The 13,065-nt window shown below is 36.1% G+C and overlaps 2 protein-coding genes across 8 annotated transcripts in view; one reads left to right on the top strand and one right to left on the bottom strand.

The window, feature by feature from the left end:
* Positions 1-4,314, bottom strand: part of LOC145293894 (uncharacterized) — a 92,352-nt gene extending 88,038 nt beyond the window's left edge. Inside the window, exon 1 of the mRNA XM_080140662.1 lies at positions 4,292-4,314. The gene's annotated coding sequence lies outside the window, so the exon portion shown is untranslated. The remainder of the gene's footprint in view (positions 1-4,291) is intronic.
* LOC145293895 (coiled-coil domain-containing protein 73-like) overlaps positions 1-13,065 on the top strand; it is a 278,863-nt gene that overhangs the window by 172,458 nt on the left and 93,340 nt on the right. The gene's annotated exons all lie outside the window — the stretch shown is intronic.

Genomic DNA, 13,065 nt, shown 5'->3' with positions numbered 1-13,065 from the left:
AGGATAAGGGTTAAAGAGTGTACAGTAGTCAAAAGGACAATATAGTAATCGATAGTAATGGAAGTTCGGTAAATTTGTTAACTTAAGTGGAACGGCTCATCAGAAACTTGTTCACGTTGGACTTGAAGACAACCATATTATAGACAGCTGGAAAGCAGGAAAACGGAAGACAATTCCACAGGTGTGCAGTTCTAAGAAAGAAGCTTTGATCATGGAATCTATGTTTAGGTTTAGGCACAGATAAAGAGTGTGGAAAATTATTGATAATGTTTTCAGCTAGTCTAGTGTTTCTTGTGAAAGTTTGGCGAGGGGGGACCATAGATTGAAGCTCAGTCGAACACTTTCCATGAAAATAACGATAAAGCAGAGACAAACTCGCAACATCTCTTCTGTAAGATAGAGGTTGCAGCGAAGAGAAAAGGACATTTCCCACCAGGCCACGAAGTCTATTTTGAACCCTATCAAGGCAGGACAAGTCTTTTCTAGCAGCTCCTGCCCATATGTGGTTTAGGCACAGATAAAGAGTGTGGAAAATTATTGATAATGTTTTCAGTTAAATTTCATTTAAATTAATCCAAATAAATAAACTTTTTTTTTTTTGCAAAGCCAATTAAATATACAAAAGGAAATTAGACAAAATCCAAAATTAGTCTCTTTCTGCTCGCTATATTTCTCTCTCTTTCTTTCTCTCTTTTTATTGATTTCCCTTCAAATACGGTTAAATACTATTACTACAATCGTTGATATCCTCTTTCCTTTACAATGGACGATTCCAACATTTTCATTCTTTCCTTTCTTTGTTGCTTTCAACTGTAAATAAATACAGAGAAAGGGAGAGAGGCTAGGTGATGAAAGCGAGAAAGTGACAGATATCAGACAAAATAAAGGTGAGAGAGGTTGAACAATCTAGAGTTAGTCTGTAAGAATGGTAAATAGAAACTTAGTAAGAGATGGTATTTATTTGCTCCCCCACTGAACAAATTAGGCACAAGGCCGTTTTTAATGTGAGGTAAAAACCAGCTCCCCTAAAAGGGGTCACTCTGGTTACCAAAAATAATAATTGTCCCAGTATAGAGGGTTTCCCCTCCATTGACTGGTACAAATTATCTTAAGTGCAGTATCTGTCGGAACAGATGGTGTTTATTTGCTCCCCCACCGAGCAAATTAGGCACAAGGCCGATTTTTAATGTGAGGAGTGAAGGGAGGGGGAAGGGAAAAAGGGGACCAGCTCCCGAGAGGTGGGAAATGGGAGCTGGTCAGGCATGTGGGGTTGCCCCCACATCTGGTCTTTGCTAGTCATAGCTTGCAGCATCTGTCGGAACAGATACTACACTTTGATCTCTGGGCCCCGGAGGGCGCTAGAAACTTAGTAAGAGATGCATCACTTGGCGAGGCAATTGCAAGTTGTGGCTAATTATAGCAATTAAAATGGAAATTTGACAGACGTAACTCCATATCTGAGGAATATTTTAGCATATATTTTGTGTGATTAAAATATATAGGAAAAAAACTAAGGGAAACAAACGTTGATCAAATCAGCTTTAGTATAATATGAGAATAAGAAAAATAAGTTAATGTTATGATGGATGTTATTTATTGGTCCCCCGACAAAGGAGGGATTGGAGCTAGTAATTTACTCCCGTTCCTTGGTTTTCTCAATAACCACACCATGGACTTTTTGGAAATTTTGCACAACCATTAGTCATGGTGAATGTAAATTTTCGCTGGAATGGATTTTTCCAGGATAACTTTGGTTGCCCCCCCCCCCTAGGGAGCATTATAGAGGTAAAATTGCTCCCAAATCGTTCATCCATACATTTGTTCGCACTTTTCTCAATAAGCACGTTTTGGATTTTTTAAAAATTTTACACAAACATTAGTCATGGTGAAAGTAAATTTTTCACTCGTGGAGAAGGACCTTGCATGCTTGGCTTGTTTATATATTAACATTTATTTATGTGTTATAATCTCTATATTAATAGGATAGCATGTGTGTTATTTGTTATGTGTGTCACGCTTACATCCGAGTGACTGTCGTTTAATTGTTATGGACTTTTATTTCTTGTAATAAATAATTTTACCAAGAATTCTTCATAAGTTTTGGTTTTGGTTTCGATTGTAGCTGAAGGAACTCAAGTTTTATATATATATATATATATATATTTTTTTTTTTTTTTTTTTTTTTTTGTAAGTTCTGGTTTCGGTTTCGTTTCAAGCTGATGCACCCAAGTCATATGGATATATATTTTTTTTTAAATCGCAACTTTATAATATATAAAAATCAATAGAACATTAACTCTATAATAATATGTACGAAATCTGCAAGAATTAAAATATATTTAAACATACTTTACGATTGGGATACACTGGGCGTCCCTGCTAGCTTAAATAAATACTTTTGCAGTTTTAACAAAAGAGCTACAATAATATCAGAGCATCTTTACATATGAATGAGTCTCCTGTGGAATTTCCACAGGTCCCGCTAGTTGTTATTATTATCATTATTTTATTATTTTTGTCTATTTTAATAATTTATTTATTTTTTAAATATTGCATACTTTATTGTAACACGTATTGAAAAATAAAAAATAAAGCATATATTTACAATTTTTTTTTTTTTTGAAGGAGTGACTCCTTCATGAAGGTCTAGAGACCACTTTAGGATAAGGGTTAATGAGTGTTAGGTGTAGACGTTGAGACAATACTGTGATGATCAGTAATGGTGGAAATTTGGGTATAGTTTAATCATATAAGATGACAGCTCAACAAAAACTTGAGAACGATCATGTTATAGTCAGCTGGAAAGCAGTCCTATGGTATTGTGTTCCGCAGACAGACAATTCTAGGAATGAAATTCTGCTCATGGATTTTTCATTTAGTTTTAGGCACAGATAGAAAGTGCTGGCAAATTTTTATGTATAGAAATATAATTTGCAAATATATATATTAATGATTGGACGATTTCAATATTTTTCCTGATTCCAATACAATTACCAACTCCGATTCTTTTTTTAAATATTTAGTTATAGAATTTTATTATTTAAAAAAAAATTTTCTGATTACTGTAAACGCGCATGTAATATGTGCATATATTTTTACAAAAGTAAAGAAATATATTTGTCGTGATATGAGCTATAGATTTTAGTTTTGCTAGTAGTTTAAAAATCAATAAATATTTATAATTTAATCATTAATACCAGCAATGGAAAATGAAGTTTTAAAAAATCAATTGAAAGAATGTTTTTTGTTTTTGCATTGGAAAATAGGCAAATTATTTTGATAACGATACTAATTCTGATACTGATTCCAATACCCGAAACTGTTCCGATTTTTCCGATTCCTGATTCTAATTCCAATATATATATATATATATATATATATATATATATATATATATATATATATATATATATATATATATATATAAATGCATATAATTGAGCAAACATAAAACTGCATTCTATAATAGAGATTCCCATTTGTGCAATTATATATACACTAGAAGAATACCTATCTCAAGACGAGTAAAATAAATTCTTAATGGTAAATAATTTTGTGTCATTTTTATGTCCCCTTACAAGATTAAAATCATAATATAATAACATTAAACCTTATGTCTAGAATCCTTACTCCAATTTTGATCAAAATCCACTGTATGATTTGATTCTAGAAAATAAGACCTAAGCTTAAGGGGTCATGAGAATAAACTGAAACTAAGGGAATCTTGCTTAATTTGTGTCTAATGACTATCGATCAAATTTAATGCAAATCTGAAATGACTGTATTTTTAAATAAATTAAATCAGAAGAATATTTATTTGTTCATATCTAATATCTATTGCAAAAATTTCACAACTAATGGACATATCTGAATTTTCATGAAAGAGTTCCACCTCATTTTTACTTTCTTTGCAAAAAACTAAATTAAACTAATATAGTCCACATTACGACTTCTTACACTTAGTTTAAGATCAATTAATTAGTTTAAGAGTGAATTCGATACATACAGATTTTTAAACATATATACATACTTAAATATATACACACACAGACATGCACAGGTACACACACATACATATATAATTCAATAAATTATTACATAAATATTGTAATATATATATATATAAAATTTAAATTTTTTTAACATTTGCATACACTTTTTTAACATTTATCCACATTGTAAAGATGAATCATCATTGTCGTTCTCTATTAAACTTGCATAAAATATAAGAGTTTACTAAATTAAGTGATAAAACATAAAAAAATATCTAGAAAAATTGATACATACTTACACAACTTCTTAAGCACCAAAATAACTCTTCTGTTTGAATATATATATATATATATATATATATATATATATATATATATATATATATATATATATATATATATATATATATATATATAGTTCCGGTGGGGTTACTGAGTCACTTTTACTAATACCCTTTAGAAAGGTATGAATCCATGTATCCTCTCTCCAGCTATGGATTAAATATTAGGGTAAACTAGACTTTCAAGCTTTGGTTGTGCAGTCTTGAAGAAGGAAAACTTCAAAATACTACCAAATTTTCTCTGCTTTTCTGGTCATTAGTTCCAGTCGATTTGGAATTTTCCTTGCCACTATTATCAAGTAATGCTAATTCAGGGGGGTATGGTTATAGTTTGCACAACCTTGGCTTCAAATTAGACTCCCCGTGTAAGCATTCTTGCAGAGGATATCCATTGTTTTTCATAACTGAAAGGAAACCTCTCTTTATGTTTTTTTAAAATTTGTTTTACACAAATAATCTGTTTTTTGGGTGTTTAGAACATCTCTTAGAATCACTGAAAAATTGTAAACAATCAACAGAGTTTCCTTTTCTGGTTTTCCCCATTTGTGGAATTAACTTTTAGTGCTGATGTTAACTAGTTTTCATTGTTGAAAAGGCTGCTATATAGCCAGTAGCAGCAGCAGATGGTCCTCCCCTGTAATAATAACAAACCAAACCTTTTTGCATATGACCCCAGCATGTTGATGTGTGGTAATGGACACTACTCACACTGCATAGGTGGTGATTGGGTTGTCAGCTCAAGTGATTGAGTCAGTGGTTAATACACATCAGTGTATGCATAAAGCAGAAGAGTGAGAGGCAGTCATTATTTAGCCATGAAAGTGTGTGTGTGTGTGTGTGTGTGTGTGTGTGTGTGCGCGCGCGCGCGCCTGCTTGCGTGTGATGGGGAAGGAGGTAAGACAATATATGTGTCAATGAATTTAAGCACAATTGTTCATAAGATGGACGCTTGTGTAGATACTTGTGAGTAAGAGAGAGTGTAAAACAGATCACTTATTCTTATGTATGTAATCTAATATATAAAGAAGTAAAGTCGGTCTCTTAATGGTTACGTTGTCATCGATAGATTTCTTCCTACAAAATTAAGATTTCATTCTGCTTCGTCAGTCTTTCTTGTGGATCATTGCAGCGTGAAGAATAAATAGAAGAAGAATAAAATCTAATTCGATTGTGTTTCTTTCACAAAATACCTTGTCCGGTCGGAATTATTTACGAATAATCGCCATCTTTAAAAAAAAAAAAAAAGAGAGAAAAGATATATATATGGAGTTACTTCTCTTTGTTTTGGAGCAAGAAATTTACAAAAACAAAACAAAACAAAAAAAACAATTATATGTGAATACGCTGCTGAGCAATGCCAAATAGGTACAGCTCATATATATATATATATATATATATATATATATATAGGAATTCACTTTTTTTTTGTAATTTTTTCTGAAGCACTGTTGATATATGAAATACAAAATTCAAACTTTAACGGTTTTAAGACCAAAACAAGTGTAGACACTTTTTAATAAATATATTTATTTATTAAAACAAATTCAATATTTCCAATTATAAATTCTTCATCAGGAAAAATCCAGGTGTTTTTTACTTTCAAGACTTCAACAACATCTGAAGACGTCCCAAGGATTATCTCCGCCATACGACGTAAAAAAATAATAATAATAAAAGTAATTTTTTTTCCATGTTTCTTCATTTGTAATTAACCTATCACTTCCAATAGCAAGTTGAGATTTAACTTTATCATTGCTAATTTTTACATACACAAATTTATGTCTCTGACCCTACTCGATTTCACGTCTTGGTAGCATAAAATTTATGTTGCTTCTTGTTTTCAACTTAATTTAGACAGGTTTATTTTATTTAGACTTAAGGTTCATCTGCAATCATGCAAATTTTTATTCCAGTCTGCATTTGAATATCCCTAAGATTGGTTACCGTCTCCTTGTCCTATAATGAATCATAATTTTATTTATTATTTAAATAATGCTTAATATGCTTCACACACCTTCAGTGTTCTGTTGTAAGCTGGTAACAAACTCCGGCAGCATTCCTGACACCATAGGTAATATTGAGTGACATCCTTATTGACCAATATGCTTAAAAATCGTTGACTGGTATAATTGGCCAGTTAGTTTTGTTTAGTATGTTTATATTAACCTTGAATCAGAATCAACTGGAGTAACCATGGGTTTAGAATTTTTCATTTTTGTATCTTTTCAAAATTTCTGCTATGCTTTCTTTAACTTTGGATAAGCAATTTAAACATCGAAGAAATGTAGTTTCTAAGATTCTTTTGACAATTTCTTGGGTACATGTCAAAGGTTGCTTACTAGAATGATATTATCAACATAAACAGCACCCATGAACATCTCTCCTCCTGAGGATAATATGTAAATACAAAGGATCATTTTTGTAATTGCTTGAAATGTATCTTTTACAGCTAATAATCCAGTGTTTCATTTCAACATCTTGACGATTGTTTCAAGCCATGGATTCTTAGCTTCGATTTGTAGACAAGGTGTTTTCTGCGTTTAATCTCAAATCCTTCCGGTTGCTTCATATAAATATCTTCCGGCTCACCATTTAGGAATTCAACTCACTTTGTAGTGTAATTCAAATCTTGTCGGTAGCTGAATACTTGATGCTTCACCAGGGCTATCAAGGGTATTTTTTTATTGTGACGCCATCACTAGAAGGGGTGCCTACCACGGCTTAAAAGTGTCCCATCTACTCTTGAAAAAAGGATAGATCATGCCAGTTTCTCAACCTGGTATTTTACCTTGCGGTAGGAATGTAGATTGTAAATTTAAGGCATGATAACACACGAATCAAAGCAAAAGCAATTGTTTATGCATACATGCTTGTAGGAGTGAACCTAAGTGACCTCAGGCCACATATTACTACCATGAAGAAAAGACATTGTTTCTTTAATCCTCTCTTTCTCTAAAAGAACTCAACTAACCAAGATACCCAAAAATCTATTCTCTTTTCTCTTCTGCTGTTGCTGATCGCTCCCCCCCTCTCCCCCGCTCTCTCTCTCTCTCTCTTTTTGACCGATGATTGACCTAAAAAGTATTGGAGAGTCAGTCTCCAGGTTTCTACGTTGTCACACGTGTCCTGCAAAGAGCAGACACAGAATTCTAAAAGTATGTAAAAACTAAGAAAATAAAATATTCCTCTCAAGCTAATATTTGTATCCACTTTGTCAGTTATAACAACCAATAAACAAATATTACAATGGTGACCCGACAAAAAGGACGTTACAACCTCAAAAAACAAACTAATTTTACCCAGGACTGAAAGGAAAGAAACACTTTTTGGAGTTTTCAGGAAAATTACAAGTAACTGTTATTTCACGTCACAAACGTTTTCAAACGTAAGTAAAACAAACTATATTTTTTTCCACCTTTCTTCGGTTAAAAGAAAAATACTAGAATATATTTTTACATATACACAAAAAAAAAAAAATTTTAAATGGAAGAAGCCTCCTTACAACAAATTACAATAAAACCGCCGGAATTCATGGAAACAGCAGTGAATGGCTAGTTTTCCATTCTGGAAGCGCAATTCCATCTGCGGAACATTACAAATTCGACAACAAAATTTTATACGGTCATATCAGCTCTGCCTGCAGAGGTGGTAACAAAAATACCGCTTCATATTTTAAATGAAAAGGACTATGAGGAACTGAAATGCTCCTTAATTGAAGCGAATGAAAGAACGAAGCCTGAGTTGCTAAACAAGTTAATGTCTACAAACACAATAACAGGTCGTCCATCAGCATATTTACAGGAGATGATCTCTATAGCAAAAAGGATAGGCGTCGGCGAAGAAATTGTTCTTCATAAATTTCTTCAGGCCTTACCTGCAACAATTTCCCCCGTCATTGCCTCTCAAAAAGAACTAAATTCATCCCAACTTGGAAAATTAGCGGACGAATTAATGCCCTTATTAAATAATATGAACAGAACAGCAGCAGCACACAGAAAGGAATAAAAACGTTCGTATACCGATAGGAATAAAACCCTATTTCCCAGAACAAAAAACTAGAATATGCAGAGCGCACCTCTACTTTGCTGAGCAGGCAAGAACCTGCAAACCGTGGTGTAAATGGCCAAAGAAACAGAACATCAAAATGTTACCAAGCTCGCGTCCACCCACACTACCACCAATAGCCTCGGAAAACTAGTAGCGCGAACCATGTCAGTCCCCTTGAGTTCGCTGCTAATACAAATCAAAGCAAGACTAGGGACAACAATTTTACAATTTATAGTAGACACTGGTGCAAGCCTCTCAATAATACCGACGTCTGCGTTAAAAGGCGTGACGTTATACCCAACACCAGTATCACTCACGACTGCCAACGGAGAGAAAATAAAATGCCACGGCCAAGTTAACCTGGAGATTGCAATATCAAGCTTAAGAAGGACCTTTTCATGGACATTCGTGGTCGCTGATATCACCAATCCCCTCCTCGGAATTGACTTTCTAAATAACTTTGGCCTCACTATCGACTGCAAAAACAGGACAATTTATGACCCAACAACAACCACAAAAAAGAAGTTGTTATTAAACACTACTGCTTCTGTAAATGTGGTCATAAACGAAGCAAATATATACAAATATATATTAAAACAAGCTTAGATAAATACCCAGAAATTATCTCTCCTCACACCAACAATAACAATAACTACTGCGGTATTTATCACAGAATCGACACAGGTAGTCACTCACCAGTTTTTGCTAAATCCAGACAACTGTCTGCTGAAAAGCTGACTGCTACAAAAGAAGAATTTAAGAGACTAATAAATAAAGGAGTAATAACCCCTTCAGACAGCGAATGGTCAAGCCCACTACATCTAGTACCTAAACAGAGTGGAGGATATCGCTGCTGTGGAGACTACCGCGCCTTAAACAGTATCACTAAAAGTGATAGATACCCCATCCCTAATATTAATTCCTTTACTACTAAACTCGCTGATAAACAACGATTTTCAAAAATTGATTTAATTTCAGCCTATCATCAAATTAAAATGCACCCAGATGATATTCCAAAAACTGCAGTTATTTCGCCAATGGGACCATATCAATATGAATTTATGCTGTTTGGATTAAAGAATTCTTCGGCTACCTTTCAGAGATATATGGACAGAATCTTTCGAGATATCGACTTTGTCTTCGTATATATCGATGATATACTCATTTTCAGCAATGACGAACAATCCCATAAAAAAGATATCGACAAAGTTTTCCAAATCCTTCAAGAAAACAATCTCAAAATATCACTCTCCAAATCGATTTTCAACGTAACTGCCCTTGAATTCTTAGGCTTTAAAATTAACTCAAAGGGAAGTACACCAACTGCAAATAAAGTAAAAGAAATAGAATCCTTTCCGTGCCCTAAAGATGCTAAAAGCCTACGCAGATTTCTTGGTATGGTAGGATTTTACAGAAAATTAATACCAGGATTTGCAAAGTTAGTTTTTCCTTTATCTGAGAGAATGCGACTAACACTGAAAGGATTAATCACCTTGAATGCATTAGAAAAAGAATCCTTCTCTACCATGACTAAAATATTGGGTAAGCTTACGGAATTACCCCATCCTCAACCAAGCTGCACACAGTATCAACTTGTCACGGACAGCAGCAAATATGCAGTAGGTGCTGCCTTACATCAAGTCATGAATGGAAGCCGTATACCAATAGGATTTTTCTCAAAGAAACTGACAGCAACAAACAAGATATTCTACTTTCGACCGTGAACTTTTAGCAGCTTATTTGGCTGTATTACATTTTCGTCACCTCATTGAAAGTCGCAAAGTATTACTTCTAACAGACCACAAGCCAATATGCGGCACATTTCAGAGTTTAAAACCAGCAAAATCGGATAGGCAACAAAGGCAACTAGCCATAATCACAGAATTAATCTCAGATATTGCCCATGTGAAGGGTGATCAAAATGTTGTAGCAGATTGTCTATCACGCCCAACGCTTGCTGTACAGATCGACATTTACGACCTCCCAGCACTTGCAGACGCCCAAACAGCAGATACTGAAATACAGTCCTTCCCAGAATTAAAAAAATATACAATATCAGGAAAAGATCAATTCGTGTTGTGTGATATATCAACATCATACCCCAGACCTTTTGTACCATTCACACTACGGAAATCCATCTTCAATAGTTTGCATTCAGTGTCCCACCCAGGTATAAAATCGTCTATAAAAATGATTAAGGCTAGGTTTTACTGGCCTAACATGGATAAAACCATCAAAGAATTATGTGCATCATGCACAGCTTGCCAACAGGCGAAAATATATAGACACACAAAATCGCCAGTACAAACGTTGGAAATACCATCGTCAAGATTCCACACTCTACACATCGACATAATTGGACCTCTACCACCAGCAAAATGTTCAAATAATCTAAAACCAACACAAAGTCAAGTATCTCGATTCCTTTTTGTTCTTAAACCAAAGGAAATGGTTGATTGTTGAATTGCGCCCCCGTTGTATCAAAGTACCTGCAGAATGTCTTCTTGGTTCCTCCTCTTCTCTTTTCTCTCTCCCAACAATCGAGCACAGCATATAATAACAAAACTCTAAAGCACGTCTGACAGCACTGACTTCTGCCAACAGTCTGCCCCTCCTCTTAACAACACAGGCGGTGTCTCACAATCAGGGCAGGGAGGCAGTATCCATCTTTGTCGGGTACTTCTCCGAAGAATCGGAGGCGTCATCTCCTCGGTGTGCTCCATCATCCCTTCTCGCAGGGTTTCGCAATCACGGGGGGTGGGCAGCATTCGTCTCTGTTGAGTATTTCGATGAGGCATTACTTCCTTGTGTCCATCGCTCTCATTACTATTGTCATCGGTATGTCCCATCATTCCCTCGTCTGGTTCTGTTGGTGGTGTTTCTATGCTCACCTGAAGGGGCAGTAAGTGATCAGGATCATCTCTGAACGGTGTGTGATCCTCCTCATCGTCCTCAGAATCAGAAGAGGTATAACAAGGGCGGATATCTTTTACGTGACGTGGTATGCCACCAATCAACATGGTCTGAGGACTTATGATTTTGTCTATTTTTCCCCGGAAAAATTTCATAGTGCATCCAGCATTCGGGGGTTTTATCCAAACAAGGTCTCCCACCTGATATGATGTATTGACAACACTTACCACTGATGGTATGGCATCAACTCCTTTCACACGCTGTTCATATTGGTAAATCCCATTGGCTGGTGCAGTTGCTGGTGTTGCATTGTCCTTGGGTGTTATATTATACCAGTACACAGCTTCTGGAATAGAGCACTGCGTCCTGGCTGCAATTCTTTTGATGGTGCGGTGACACCGTTCTGCTATACCATTACCCTCGGGATAATATGCACACCGATAATGCATTTTAATCCCCCATTCGTGCACGAATTTCTGAAATTCTTGACATCGAAATGTGGCGGCATTATCAGTCAGAATTTCAATCGGGGCACCACGTTCAAAAAAGACGGCTCTCAACTGTCGTATAATGCTGGCTGCATCCTGTCGTGTCAACAGGCGCCATATTGTGAAACGCGTCGGGCCACAATCTGTCATGGTCAAAAAATGTTTGTCCCCATAATGTGTTATGTCCATCCCTACTCGCTGCCAGTTGCCCTCCACCTGGAGCTTCCCTTTTTGCCATTGGGATGGTGCCGGATCAATTCTCTGACACTCTTCACACGAACGTATGGCTGCTTTCACTGATGCTTTTGTAGTTGCAGGGCATACTCTTCGGACAAAATATGCAGTCCTCTGAATTCCAGGATGTCCACTCTGCTGGTGTATCATACGGATCTGGTCAGGTGTTAATTGATCCGTTACAGTCGCGCATGTTTGTTGTTGAAGATCGGATCCCTGCCTCATTGCATCGATCCACCTCTTTGGTACTCGAGTCAAGCTATCAGCTAAATTCTGCATCGACGAGACTAACGTAATGTCTACCTGCAAGCTGTATTCGTCAACTAGACGCTTAATTATTGCTAGTCTCCTTCATACTAGCATTTCACTTGCAGCTCTAGTCTTAACTCGAGCCTTTCCAGTCAAGGTGTCGGTTAACCAATGGTAAACACACAATGAGTCAGTGTGGAGATGCACAACATTAGTCTGCCATTGCAATGCGAGATTAAGACCTTTTAACATGGCATCAAGTTCTGCCAAATTTATATGTTGGGCATCATTTTTCGGACGAAGCCAGCATGCATCTTCCACAACAACACCTAGTTGCTCCAACACGACACCTGTAGCCAACGAACTTGCGTCAACCCATGCATTTAGTTCGTTTCCAGACACTTGCCACTCACCCCGGGCAGGGTCATTCCTATGCACTCTGGACAACATTTCAGCCATCATTTGTTGGAGAGAATCATCATCCGCAACATCGTCCCATCCTTTTGTTACTGTAGTCACTCGTCTTTTCACCACTCCTGTTGCCGATCGGAGCCATCCACAGACAGGTAGATGTCCTACCAATTTACCACAGATGGAAAACACAGTACGTCTTGTTAATACATTGGGTAACTTTGGAAGTGGGCTCCCTCGCTTCCATCGCAACGTATTGCCCTCCTCCCAGACCTCGAGGCCTAGCACGGGCACTCCATCCTTTAGGCGCTTAGGGTCTTTGCTTATTAACCCAAACGCTTTCAGTTTTATACGAACTGCATCCGCAGACATTATGTCCTCATTAACATA

The sequence above is a fragment of the Euprymna scolopes genome, chromosome 15, assembly GCF_053919585.1.
Source record: "Euprymna scolopes isolate OS-2025 chromosome 15, ASM5391958v1, whole genome shotgun sequence".
NCBI lineage: Eukaryota > Metazoa > Mollusca > Cephalopoda > Sepiida > Sepiolidae > Euprymna > Euprymna scolopes.
Note: the sequence above shows the minus strand (reverse complement) of the source record. Positions and strands in the feature narration are given on the sequence as shown.